Source organism: Neomonachus schauinslandi, chromosome 4, assembly GCF_002201575.2.
Source record: "Neomonachus schauinslandi chromosome 4, ASM220157v2, whole genome shotgun sequence".
In the NCBI taxonomy this organism is placed as follows: domain Eukaryota; kingdom Metazoa; phylum Chordata; class Mammalia; order Carnivora; family Phocidae; genus Neomonachus; species Neomonachus schauinslandi.
Genome location: NC_058406.1, coordinates 173661047 through 173674858, shown reverse-complemented (window position 1 = coordinate 173674858; position 13812 = coordinate 173661047).

Below are 13812 nucleotides of genomic sequence, written 5' to 3'. Positions count from 1 at the left end.
GTTAGCTTGGTGACTCAATCCTGTCACCAGCTCCAAAGATCCCAGGGAACACTGATTACCTGGTGTGTGGGGGGCACCACACTGGGCACTGGAGGGGATAAGGGAGAAACAAATAGGAATAACTCTGATCCAGGCCCTGCCCTCAAGAAGCCACTGATTTCATGAGGAGACAGCACGAGGGCACACAACGATCCGGGAAACACACAGAATGGGGTGCATCCTCTCAGGTAGATGCAAGCTGTTCATTCCCTAGTTCGACGGCAGACTGCATCTCTGCCCGGGCACCGAGGAGAAGATTCACAGAAGCATTGACATTAGAGGTGACCCTTCAAGGAGGCAAGTGATTCGAGGAGAGCTGTCAGGGAGATGCACACTTCAGCAGGAGCGAACAGCCTGGTTACAGAAGGTAGAGCATCAGAATGTAAGGAGAAAGGTGTCCCAGGAGGGCAGACGCTGCAAAGGGGACTAAGTGAGCTGAAAATAAACGGAAGACAGGCTTTGAAAATGGAAATGTGCTTTAGAATGATTGATTGATTCTATAGGCAAATGGGAGCTGCTTCTGATTTTGGAGCAGCAGGGGCTAAGAGCAGAGATGTGTCTCCAAGAAGGTTATTAGGCAGCACCGGGAAGAACAGATCGGTTGATTGGTACAGGACAGGGAGGACACCATGGAGCTCTTAAACTGTGACCTGTACATTTATTCCTTGGTTTGAATTGGATTCAGGCTCTGAAATCTGCAAGTCTTAAAGGTCATCTGGTGCAACCTTGCACCCCAAGGGTAGGAGTTTCTGGAGTTACACAGTCTGCCCCAACGCCTCCAGTGATGGGAGTGTCACTGGGACACAGAATGACCCAGGGCATGAGTGGACAGCTCGGGTTCACGGGCCCAGGAGGCAGAAAGACCTAGGGGAAAGACCACACAGGCCTGGACTTGAATCTGCCTTGGCCCCTACAGAGCAGAACAAGCTGGGGCAGACACTCTCTGAGCCATGGATTCCTTCTATGAGAAATATGAATAATAACCTTTAAAGTACAAAGATGCAGGGACACAGTGGCTACCCACCATAGCCAAGCATGGTAGGCACATCCTCTTCCTCTCGGTCTGAGCCAAAATCTTCCTCGTTGTTTCATCCACTCACGAGACCTAATTTCACCTTTTACAAGTGCCCAGGACGTGTTTGCTACCAATTTCACAAGACAGATATTAGAAGATAAAAGCTATGTGGCCACAAGTCTTCTGTCCATGTAGTTAACATCACCCTCCTCAGATAACACCATTTCCAAAGCACTTATCTTTGCAATCCTAACATACACCCTTTGATGATGTCTAAATCCTTGGTCTTCAATATAAAACCGTATTTCTATGTTGGACGAGGGGTAGAAGTAGGCTTTCTCAAAAGCAGTCCTAACGATCTCACTCCCGCTAATGCGTGAGTCTGCTTGGCTGAGAGGGAGAGAGGGGGCCCTGTTGATGGTCTCTAGAGAGTTCTGACCCCTTTTCTTATTCCTCCAGGCTCTGACAACTTCTCAAATGCAGTCTAGGACAAGGCACCGGGAAAAAAAAAAAAAAAAATGAGAACCACTGGTGTAAGACACATGGATCAGTGTTCCGCTGACTACCCGAAATAACCTAAGACTAACAAGACGAAAATAACTCCGACACTTCATGTTAAAGAGGCACCGATGAGCTCCTGTTAAGGCAGTACAGAAAACAGGGTTGTGGTTCTGGGTACAGCTAGCCTGGCCTGGGGAACCCAGTACGGCCTGGCAGCTGAGGGAAGAAATTAAACCTGAGGGAGAGGCCCACGGCTGTCCCACCAGTGTGGGGAAGGAGCGGTCTCTAACTGGAACCTGTCTACCAGCTGACCCATAGACTGCAGCAAATATACTCAGCAAGATTCTGTATCCATGAGCTAACACAGTGAAAACAGAACTTTAATTACAGAGTGGGAAGAAGAGAAAAGTTGGCTGACCAGTGGAACAAGGGGGAAACTTGAATGAATTCTGTCTCTATCATATAAATATAATCAAAGGCCAACAAACTATGGATAGATGATAAATTCTCAGGGTGATCAGGAATGAGTAAATCAACCTGAGGTGAGAAAATGGGCTGGGCTCATGCTCATCCCAATTTTAAGACTGAATTCTCTTAGAGGTGAGCTGTTTTCTTTGTCTCAAATGAGGGACTTTTAGATTAGTTAATGGCAAAATGGCTTTTAACTATCATTTTCTCTAATATATACCATTCATATGCACAGCTATATGTGTCCATTTCTCTATTTCCTCAAAACTGGGCGCCTGGGTGGCTCAGTTGGTTAAGCGACTGCCTTCGGCTCAGGTCATGATCCTGGAGTCCCGGGATCGAGTCCCGCATCGGACTTCCTGCTCGGCAGGGAGTCTGCTTCTCCCTCTGACCCTCCCCCCTCTCATGCTCTCTCTCTCTCAGTCTCTCCCAAAAAAAAAAAAAAAAAAATTTTAAAAAAAAAAAAAAAAAAAATCTGCTTTAAAAAAAAAAAAAAAAAAACCAATTCAACTCACTACTTTTCATAGCATCAGAGTATCTCCCTATGAGATGCTTATTAATTAAAGGGAAAATTTAAATCTCTACGGTGGGAAAACCTGACAAACACCACCTAAACCAAGTGGTCAAAGATTACCTCACCAGAGGGGCGCCTGGGTGGCTCAGTCAGTTGAGCGTCTGACTCCTGGTTTCAGCTCAGGTCATGATCTCAGGGTTGTGAGATCGAGCCCTGTGTTAGGCTCGGCACTCAGTGTGGAATCTGCTTGGGATTCTTTCAGTCTCCCTCTGCCCCTCACCAACCCCAGCTCACACATGCTCTCTCTCTCTCTCAAATAAATAAATAAATAAATAAATTAATTAATTAAATAAAATCTTTAAAAAAAATAAAATAAAAATCTTAAAAAAACCCGATTACCTCACCAGTAATAAAAAGGTATTGATATCATGTACCTTCTGATACGATGCACTGAGAAGGGCATAATATCACTAATGTGGAGAGACCATCCCAACCATCTCATCCACACCAGTGCAGTGAGTTTGGGACCATCTCTTCTGTACTCTGTATTTTCTTGGAAAAACCTACATGGGCACTCATACTCCTTAAAGCAGTGATACCTATGGATACAGAAGCTGAAATACATTAATTTAGCTGACTTTATCAACAATCATCACAAAATAGAATCATGTTGATGCAAAATAAGCCCTCACTCTACTCGGGGGGGAAAAAATTCAGTTAGCAACAGAATCATGTAGAGCCACCCGTGGTTATGGAGATTTAGTGACTCACTGCAATTGAAAATTGCCTGTAGTAGTGGTGGTGCTATTTCCTTTTTATTCTAGCTTTGTGAGCCCCCAGCAACGATGCCTGGTTTCCACCTATCACAAAGCAAAATGAAACAAAAATCACCAGGGGTTAAAAGACCTAAATTGGATTAGTCACACCATTTAGAAAACAAGGTTTTCCTGGTAATTGCATTCAGCTGAATAAATATCCTTACATTAGCTTATGGCCCATTAGTATTCTGATGGTGATTATTTTTGCTTAAATGTGTCTGCCTCTGAATAAATGGGGAAAGGGTGGAATGATATGAGGTTTTGAGATGAAACGGATATTCTGTTCAGTAAACTAGAGCTTTTGGCATGGAGCTAGGACTGTGGGTGAGACAGATTACACAGAGATTTACTTAACATTATTTCTTTGCAAAGTTATCTACTAAAAGCATAAACTCATGGTTTTCAAACTTTGGTGCATGCCTCATAGCCAGAAATACTGAGGTTGAGGCTCTTCCCTAGACATTCTGCATTAGAATCTTTATGGGTGGGACTCAGGAACCGACATTGCTAACACAGCTCCCAAGTAGTCCGGTGAACAACCAGTTTGAGGTATTCTGGTTCCAAATGTTTACCTGTCTTATTCCAAGTTATCAGTAATGATTCAAGTACAGATTGATCTAAAAGGACAAAGTCCACCACTGGAGATAGACTGAGGGTCAGCAAACTATGGCTCATGAGCTAAATCTGGCCCAACACTTGTTTTTGTACATAAAGTTTTATTGGAACACAGCCACGCCCATTTGCTTACAAAGTATCTATGCCAACTTTCTTGCTAAATGGCGGAGAGAGCAGTTATGACAGAGACCATATGGCCTGCAAACCCTAAAATATTTACTACCTGGACCTTTACAGAAAAAGTTTGCCCTGATGTAAATAGATGCCAGGGACTGAGACACAAGGCAAGTAGGTAAGTTAAGAGATAGGCTGGTAGAGTAGCTGGCTGCTAGCAAACTGTCATCTCCCTTCTCTGGATTTTTTTTCTAAGTGGGTATACTCTATTTTTTCCAGCTTTATTGAGATATAATTGAGATATATATAGATACACGTCTATATTTACATATATCTATACATCTGTATCTATCTCTACATATCTATATATATATACACATATATATATGATATTGTATAAGTTTAAGGTCTACAACATATTGATTTCATACATTTATATATTGTGAAATGATTCCCTCAGTAACATTAGTTAACTCCTCTATCATCTTACATAACTGACTTGTGTGTGTGTGTGTGTGTGTGTGCATGTGTGGTGAAAACATTTAAGGTCAACTCTCTCAGCAACTTTAAAGTATATAATACGGTACTGTTAACTATAGTCACCATGCTGTACATTAGATCCCTGAACTTATTCATCTTATAAGTTTGTGCCCTTTGACAAACATCTCTCCTTTTCCCCCTCCCTCCAGCCCCTGGCAACCACCATTCCTGTTTCTATGAGTTTGGCTTCTTTCCATATATAAGGGGGATTCCACATATAAGTGAGATCATACAGTATTTGTCTTTCTCTATCTGACTCATTTCACTTAGCATAACACCCTTAAGTGTCATCCACATTGTTGCCAATAGCGGGATTTCCTTCTTTCTCATGGCCAAATAATACTCCATCATGTATATACATGGTGGCTCTTCATCAGACATTGTGCATCAGAATCTCTAGGGGTGGGACTCAGAAACAGACATTTCTAACACAGTCACCCATTCTTGGCTATTGTGAATATGCTGCAATGAACATGGGGGTGCAGATAGCCCTTGAAGACAGTGATTTAATTTCCTTTGGACTTTTACCCAGGAATAGAATTGCTGGATCATATGGTACTTCTATTTTTAGTTTTTTGTTTTTGTTTTTTTTTAGTAACCTCCATACTGTTTTCCATAGTGGCTGTACCATCTTCCCTGGATTCTAGCCTCAGCTCTGCCCCATACTAGAAGAACTTAAACTCCCTGAACTTTAGTTTTCTTTATCTGTAAAACATAGAAGGATTAGACTAAATAAAATAACATCTAAAGGACAAGTGCTATTGCCATCATTGTCCTAGGTATAAAGAAGAAAGATGAATAAATCATAGTTTGTGTCCTCGGCTTGCTCAAACATGATCTCTGGGTTCTATTTTATCTTTAGCTTAAAAAGCTGAATTGTATAGTTATTAAGATTGTGGGTTCTGGAGTCAGATCTAGGACACTGTTTAAAATCTGGTTCTGCCATTTACTAGCAATGTGATCTTGAGAGAGTTCTTTACGGTCTTCAAGCCATTCAGGAAAATGGATATAATATTTACTACAAAGTATCAAGGTAAGCTTAAACTAAACAATGCAGTTGAAGTGCTTAACACAGCACCAGTCTATAGTACATTGTTAGTACTAGTATGATTCACGTTGTAGCATTGGTTAATCAGTGGAGACACCACTGGATGGGGCCAGACAATTCTTTGTGCAAACCTCTCCAGAGCATTTAGAAACCCTGCCCACTAAATACCAGTAATGTCCTTCAAGTCAATGGGATAACCAAAACTGCCCCCAACGTTTTGAAAATGGATAGAGAAATCCTATTGCCTCCTGGTTGAGAACCACTTAGGTAGTAAACTCCTTGAGGACTTGTTTATTTCTGTGCCCTCCATCCAACACTATGCCTAGCACATAGCTCAATAACCACTCATAAAAGAAATGAATGAAGATGAATGAATAAAACAGTATGACTTTGTAAATATGCTTCAAATGCCACCATTATATATTTATACTTTTTGTTGTACATGATTCTATTAGGTTTCTAGAATCCCTCATTAAATTGGAAATCGTTCCAGGGGAAAGTACTTTCAGCAGTTATTAACCAACATCAAGGTGGCTGAAAGCCAGCTGTGACAAAAGCCCGGCAGGAGTAGTTCATAGGACAGAGAGAAAGGAGGTGGACTGGTATTCAAGAACACAATCAAAATAGAAAGCTCTATATGATCTCTAATGGTGCCTCTGCATGAGTCTGTGCATGAAAATAAGAAAGTACACATAATGGGGGCCCAATGGGAGATGCATCTTTTACCCGCCTCCCCCCGTATTTTAAAAGAAATTGAAACCAAAGGTCCTTTTGCATTTACCATCCTCTTTCTCCTTTTTCATTTTTTAGAAGTAATGAAAATATCCAGTAATAATGGGTTTGGGATCATTATGGATGTCCATATGAGGTAGTATTTTAAGACCATTACAAATCATGTTTGCATGAGGTAGTTAATGACATGAGAGAATGCTCATGATATAATCTATATACACAGAAAGAGAGAAAAACCGGGAAGAAACATACCAATATATTAACAGTTGTAAATCTCTTTGTAATGAGATTACAAATGTTTTAAAATTGTTTTTACTTTTTCCTTCAGTTTCTAAAATTTCAAGGACCTCAGTCAGCCAAAAAAAAAAAAAAAAGTCCACAAATAAAGAGAATAATATTCCTGACTGTATTTTCTTTTTGCCAGGACCAAACATGACAGGGCTTCTAGGTTATGGCTAGTATTTTTGTATTGCCTTTTTCTTTCACTCTTGTTTTCTATTATTGTTTTATAATTTTAAATTTATCGTTTCTCTCCCCCAGTATCCCAAGATTGGTTTCAATACCCTGTGGAAAGAAACACAGGACTAAACACATAGGCAAATGAGAAGAACTGTGAATTGTATGTCACAAGTGACTCCTGTACTCAGTTCTCTTCACTTGGAATCCAGATCATGTCCAGAATCTAGCCATGGTGTCTTCCCTTCTGAGGTTGGACTTGTCCTTACATGTCTGATGAAACAGCACACCAGAGGATGCTGAGGGGTCAATGACTGGTCAAGCTCAGAGCCCCTGGGAGCTATAGCCCTTCTCATCCCATATGTCAGTGCTGGGTTAAAAGCAGTGACATTTGAGAGAGAAGGCTTAGGGGAATCCTACTACATCTTCATCCTCTGCTTCTGATGCCTAGAACTGTGCCTGGAATCTTGAACATGTTCAATATCTTCTTTCTTTCTTCCAGGCGCAAGCTACACCCCATACGCCTTTCTCCTCAATAATCAGTCTTCCCGAGATTACTAACCCGAAATTCTCTTCTCTCCTCTTTATATTTTTTTATTAGCTAAATTATTCTCATAATTTCCTCACAGCTCCTGCTCCGGCAACTGTTTTTCTGCTCCACTGTCTAAAAGTTAGTGTTATCATGACTGCTTTGATTTTCTTTCCTGCTCAAAGTGCTTTACTCTGAAGAAGACATCCATTCTTGTGGCTTCAACAATAACACACTATCTTTACTTGAATATTTATCATCAGAACCCCCAAACTCACAAAGTTAAATTCTGTAAAAATATTTACCAGACAATTGACAATTTATAAAAATTCGTCTCTACTCAAACATCCTTCCTTGTTTAAAACAAATGTCTCCAAGTCCATCAAGACAAGTAAGGCAGCCATTCACTGATTATCACATGTAAACATCTACTAGTACCACTAACTACAAAAGCAATTCTATCTCACAGTAAAATTGCACATCTTGTAAAAGACGCAGGATTTCATGAGGTTGGAGGACAGCTGAAACACTTCCAAAGGCACGTGTATATGAGAACCCAGAAGAGTTACTTCAGTGAACAAATGAAGAAGATCAATTTATTAGGATGATGACAGAACAGTGGCTTCAAAGTCTTCACAGAAAATGATTTGAGTGTCAAAAAATTAAGAGTTTCTTGGGAAAAAAAATGATAAAATCTCAAATATTTTTGCAATATTTGTCCTCTTTATAATGATGCTCTAAGCATAAAACAGAGTACTTGAACAGCTAAAACAATCTTGGAAAAGAACAAAATTGAAGGTCATAATTTCAAGCTTATTACAAAGCTGCTGTAATCAAAACAGTGTGTTACTAGTACAAAGACACACGGACCAATGGAATATAATAGCCTAAAAATAAACCCTCACATATATAGTCAAGTGATTTTTGATAAGGATGTCAAGACTATTTTTTAAAGATTTATTTATTTTAGGGAGAGAGAAAGAGTGTGCGCAGACACACTGGGGAAGGGGCAGAGGGAGAGGAAGAGAATCTCAAGCAGACTCCTGGCTGAGCACAGAGCCCCGTGCGGGGCTTGATTCCATGACCCTGAGATCATGACTTGAGCTGAAACTAAGAGTCGGATGCTCAACAGAGCCCCCAGGCACCCCATGTCAAGACTATTCAATGGGGAAAGGACAGTCTTTCAACAAATGTTTGGGAAAACTGGATATTTATATGCAGAAGAATGAAGTTGTACCCTTATCTTATATCACATACAAAAATAAACTCAAAATGGGTCAAGGACCTAAATGTAAGACCTAAAATTGTAAAGCTCCCAGGAGAAAACACAGGGGGAAAGCTTCATGACATTGGATTTCTCAGTAATTTCTTGGACATGTATGACAGAAAAAAAAAAAAATGTCCTCGATCCTCTTGGGATCCCTGGCTGAGCTTGAAAATTAAACCGATAAAGACAGATTTAACAAGAGAAAGCACACCAATTTATTTAATGTAAGTCTTGGGTGACATGGGCACCTTCAAAAGGAAATCGAGACTCAAAGAAATGGTTAAATCTGAGTATTATTATGCTGGGTTTGAGGAAGAGTGGACAGTTGTGGAGAAATATGATGGGGCAAAGAGTATAAGCTAAGTGTAGTAAACTGGGGGAAATTTAGCAAAGCCTGTTGGTGTGACTTCTTGGCATTCCTTTACCTTCAGAGATAAGAATGCTCCTTTCCTCCAGGTATTGAGAGGGTACTTCTCACACAGGGTTTTATGACCACAAATTTTCTCAAACTCCTTCAGTTTAAAAATATTGAATTTGCCAAGATGCCATACTTTGGGGTAGCATGCTCTGAACCCCATCAGATATGACATCAAAAGCATAGTCAAAACAGGTAAACATAGATAAATTGGGACACACAGAAATTGAAATTCTGTGCATCAAAGGACACAACTAACAGAGTGAAAAGACAAACTATGAAATGGGAGAAAACATTTGCAAATCACGTATCTGATCAGGTGTTAATATCCAGATAATATAGCAAACTCCAGAGATTCAACAACAACAAAAACCAAACAACCTAACTCAAAAATGGGCAAAAAACTTGAATAGACATTTCTCCAAATATAGATGAAAGAAGCATTTCTCCAAGATATACAGATGGCCAATAAACACATGAAAAGGTGCTCATTGGGAAATGCAAATCAAAACCGCAATGAGATATCACTTCACACCAACTGAAACAGCTACTATAAAAAGAAAACAAGGAAAAAGAAAAGAGGTGTTGGAGAGGATGTGGAGAAACGGGAACCCTCGTGCACTGACGGTGGGAATGGAAAATGGTATAGCCACTGTGGAAGAGTACGGCAGTTCCTCGCAAAACTGAAAATAGAATTTCCGTATATTCTACCAATTCCACATCTGGGTATAAAAAGAAGTTTCCAGGAGCTAGGGGGAGAGGGACATGGGAAGTTGTTGCTTAATGGGTATATAGTTTCAATCTTGCAAGATGCACAACAGTGTGAATATAGTTAACACTACTGAATTGTACACTTAAAAATGGGTAAGATTGGCAAATTTTATGTTATGTGTATTTTACCAGAATTTAAAAAAAAACTATTTAAAAAGTTTAGAGGAAACTGTCATAAAAATCTAAAAGGATATTGCATTCAGATCGATTGCCAAAAGAGTCTAAATTTTCAGTCCATGTTGAAGAAGCAAGATTGGCTTCTTTACTACGTGTGAGATCTGTGCATGAGAGACCAGTCAAAACTCTAATCAATATGCCAATGATTTATTTAAAAAAAAAAAAAGATTAAGGAATAAACATGCATTTATATTTTTTAAAGTAAAATGGAGTGAAGATTCTCATAACTGACTAGTGCACAAGTTTATTGGCTGTATGGCAACAACAACAATAACCAACAAGCAATTAATTATTTGTTCATTCTAAGAATTAGTAACCAGTTGGAATTATAATATAAATTGTTTTAAATATAAAAGTAATTGTTTGTAATTATCTGTTTCTTTTGAGGTCCCAATTTAATCAGTTTTTCACTAGTTATTGTTAAATATCGGTCTTGTCCCATGTGGATTTATTTAAATGATCTTTTTCCAATATAAATCTTCTTTGGATAACGGAGATCTCCTTCAATTATGTCCTCTATGCAATGACTTCTCACTCTATCTTTGCAATCTGAGTTTTCCAAATGCCCCAGGACATTTTTATTTAACGTGTTTCTCCATTAATTCAAATTCAAAGTAAAAAGTCAAAGCTATCATTGCCCCTCTAAATATTACTTTCCTATTTCTCAATGTCATTATTGATGCGCAACCAACTGAAATGAGAATATCAGTGTCATTCTATCTACTGACTTCCATTTGCTCATCTATCATTTAATCAGTATCCAGACCCTGCTGACTTGGCTTCTGGAGAGCATCCTTCCCTGTCCTCTTCTCCGTTCCCTCAGTGGTTGCCTAGTTCCGGTCTTTACTACTCATGTCTGGATGAGCACAGTGTTCATATCTTTTGTCTCCTCACTTCTCAGGTATTTTCCTATTCTAGTTCTACCCAAAAAAAACACCCCCAGGTTAATCTTTCTAAAATGTAGCTCTGCTCCAATCCAAACAAAAATTTAAAAAAATTTACTCACTCTCCCTGGAACATGTCTCTCTCTTCTGGTTTCTTGGCTTTTGCATCATTCCTTCTCCCTCAAATTCCCTCTTCCAAGTCTCCTGTCTCTCCAAAGCCTACTTAGATCCCAGTACTGTCTTTCCTGATGAGCTCAGGCTGTTTTCTCCCCAGGAACACATTCTGCCTATATATCCCTCAGAGGAGAAGTATCCATGCATGTCAACTCCAGCTGTTTATAGCATAGAATCCAGAAGGGGGAGACTGGATACGTCCTAATTGCATAATTTTGAATAAAGCTCTCAATGGGTATAATGATTACAAACAGTTATTTGTTGAGCACCTACTGTGCGTTAAGCACTTTATATTTATTATAACTGCTATCATTTATTGAGTACTTATGGGGTACCAAATCCTAAATATCATTACATAAATCAATCCACATAAGAACTCTGTGAGGTAGGTAGTATTATTAGCCCCATTTTTCAGATGAGGAAACTAAGGCAGAGAGAAGATTTGTAACTTCACAAAGAAAGTTGCTTCTACTAAGCAGGAGAGCAAGGATTCAAACCCGGAGTGTCCTGCTCCTGAATCTGTATTCTTCACCACTACCGTGCATTACACTATGACATGCTGTTTAATCTGACAGCCACCCTATGGGACATATATTATTTTGCCCACTTTGAAAAATGATTAAAATTAAATTCAAAAAAGTTAGGAAAACCTCTAAGATGTGGTGAGTGGTAATGGGAGACCTTATATCCAAGTCTGTGAGACTCCATTAAATGTTATTTTTTATTATGCTTGTGTTCTTGAGATTAACATGACTACTTCAAAAGTTATTGTGGGAATTAAAAAGGATCATACAGGTTCTTTATAAATGCTAATAAACTACACTGAATGTTGGGTTGAGTTCCCTGTGAGCACATTCTAATACTACCACCATGCCTATTAGTTTTAGACAAATAGTCTCTGAACTTTAATCCATACTTCTGTTGGTCTTTTTATTGGTTTAGAGATGTAGTAATTTACGTATAAATTAAATATATGCATTACTGCACTAATTAATCTTGATTGTATCTCTTTTTAAGTAATTGGTCTTATGCTAGTTTCTTATCTGTGCTTCAGCTTCCTGATCCTTTAAATGGGGACACTGGGATATATACTGGGTGTTGTGAGAGTTAAAATAATTAATACATGTAAAACATTTAAAACAGCACCTGGTATACAGTAAAATGTATAAAATGCCACATATAATTATTATGATTGTGTCTATTATAAATACACACAAAAAATAAATTTAAAGACAATGAAAAATATGAAACAAATTCTATTTCATAAACTTTTGTGCCTTACCTAAAAATATTACTAATATTAATTTTAGCAAGAGAAATACAATTAAATATGCTCTGTTGCTTTTGAAAAGTCTGGACACAACATTTTGTGGTACAGTGATTTCATGGACTGGTTCAAAATCTATTTCGTTTCTTGATCTTACTGACTGCCTAATTGAAAAAATATACTTCACAAAGAAGGTCCTTATGGAAAAAGCATATTCATATACAAGTAACCATATTAGCTCAAATTATTTTAAGTCCTGGTCCCTACTTTTGGTCCCATTCACAAATAATTCTAAGTTTAATGTTGATACTTGATTGATAAATTTTCATTTTATATAATATCAGTCTTTTTTTTAATTAGTGGAAAGCATTTAATATTTATGGTTTTTACAAATGGTCTTAAAACCTACTGAAAGTCTTCATTTGGAAGATTTTTGAACAGACAAGAAAATTCAGCTTTAAAGCCTTATTAATATCAAAATCTGAGTTTTATAGGTTAAAATACATCCATCTTCATCTCAGGAACAAAAATCGCATAATGATGGAAATATTTTTAAACATATTTTTAAAATTCTTTCTCCAAATTATGAATTTCTTTCAAAAAGCTGTTATTTTCAGGAATGCCTGGGTGGCTCAGTCAGTTAAGTGTCTGCCTTCGGCTCAGGTCATGATCCCGGGGTCCTGGGATCGAGCCCCGCATCGGGCTCCCTGCTCCGCGGGGAGCCTGCTTCTCCCTCTGCTGCTCCCCCTGCTTGTGCTCTCTGACAAATAAAAAAATTTTTTAAAAAGCTGTTATTTTCTCATTTATTATCAAAAACATTATCTTTACCTCAAAGAGATCGATTAAGTGGGTATATTTTGTCCTAAAATCACTGTCAGATTATCTATCTATCACCAATAGCCATTATTTTTAATCCCATGATACGTCTGGAAAAGAGTCCAAAACAGAAGAACAAGGTTTGCTGTTCTTCCATTTTTGTTGTTGTTGTTGTTATTTTGGCTTGAATTATTAGTATCATTTTTTTTTTTAAGTGGGCTCTACACCCAGCGTGGGACTTGAACTCACAACCCCGAGGTTAAGAGTCACATGCTCTACGGACTGAGCCAGCCAGGAGCCCTTGTTAGTAGAATTTTGACCTACAGTTTCTTTGCAGGAAGTATTTTAAGTCACTTACATGTTTTAAGAGGGCTAGTATATTAAAATCAGTAATACAGGGGCACCTGGGTGGCTCAGTCCTTAAGCGTCTGCCTTCGGCTCAGGTCATGATCCCGGGGTCCCGGGATCCAGCCCCGCATCAGGCTCCTTGCTCCGCGGGAAGCCTGCTTCTCCCTCCCCCACTCCCCCCGCTTGTGTTCCCTCTCTCGCTGTGTCTCTCTCTGTCAAATAAATAAATAAAATCTTAAAAAAAAATCAGTAATATAGTGTACAAATACACTTCATCAAGAATGTGTGAACTGCAATATGTCAC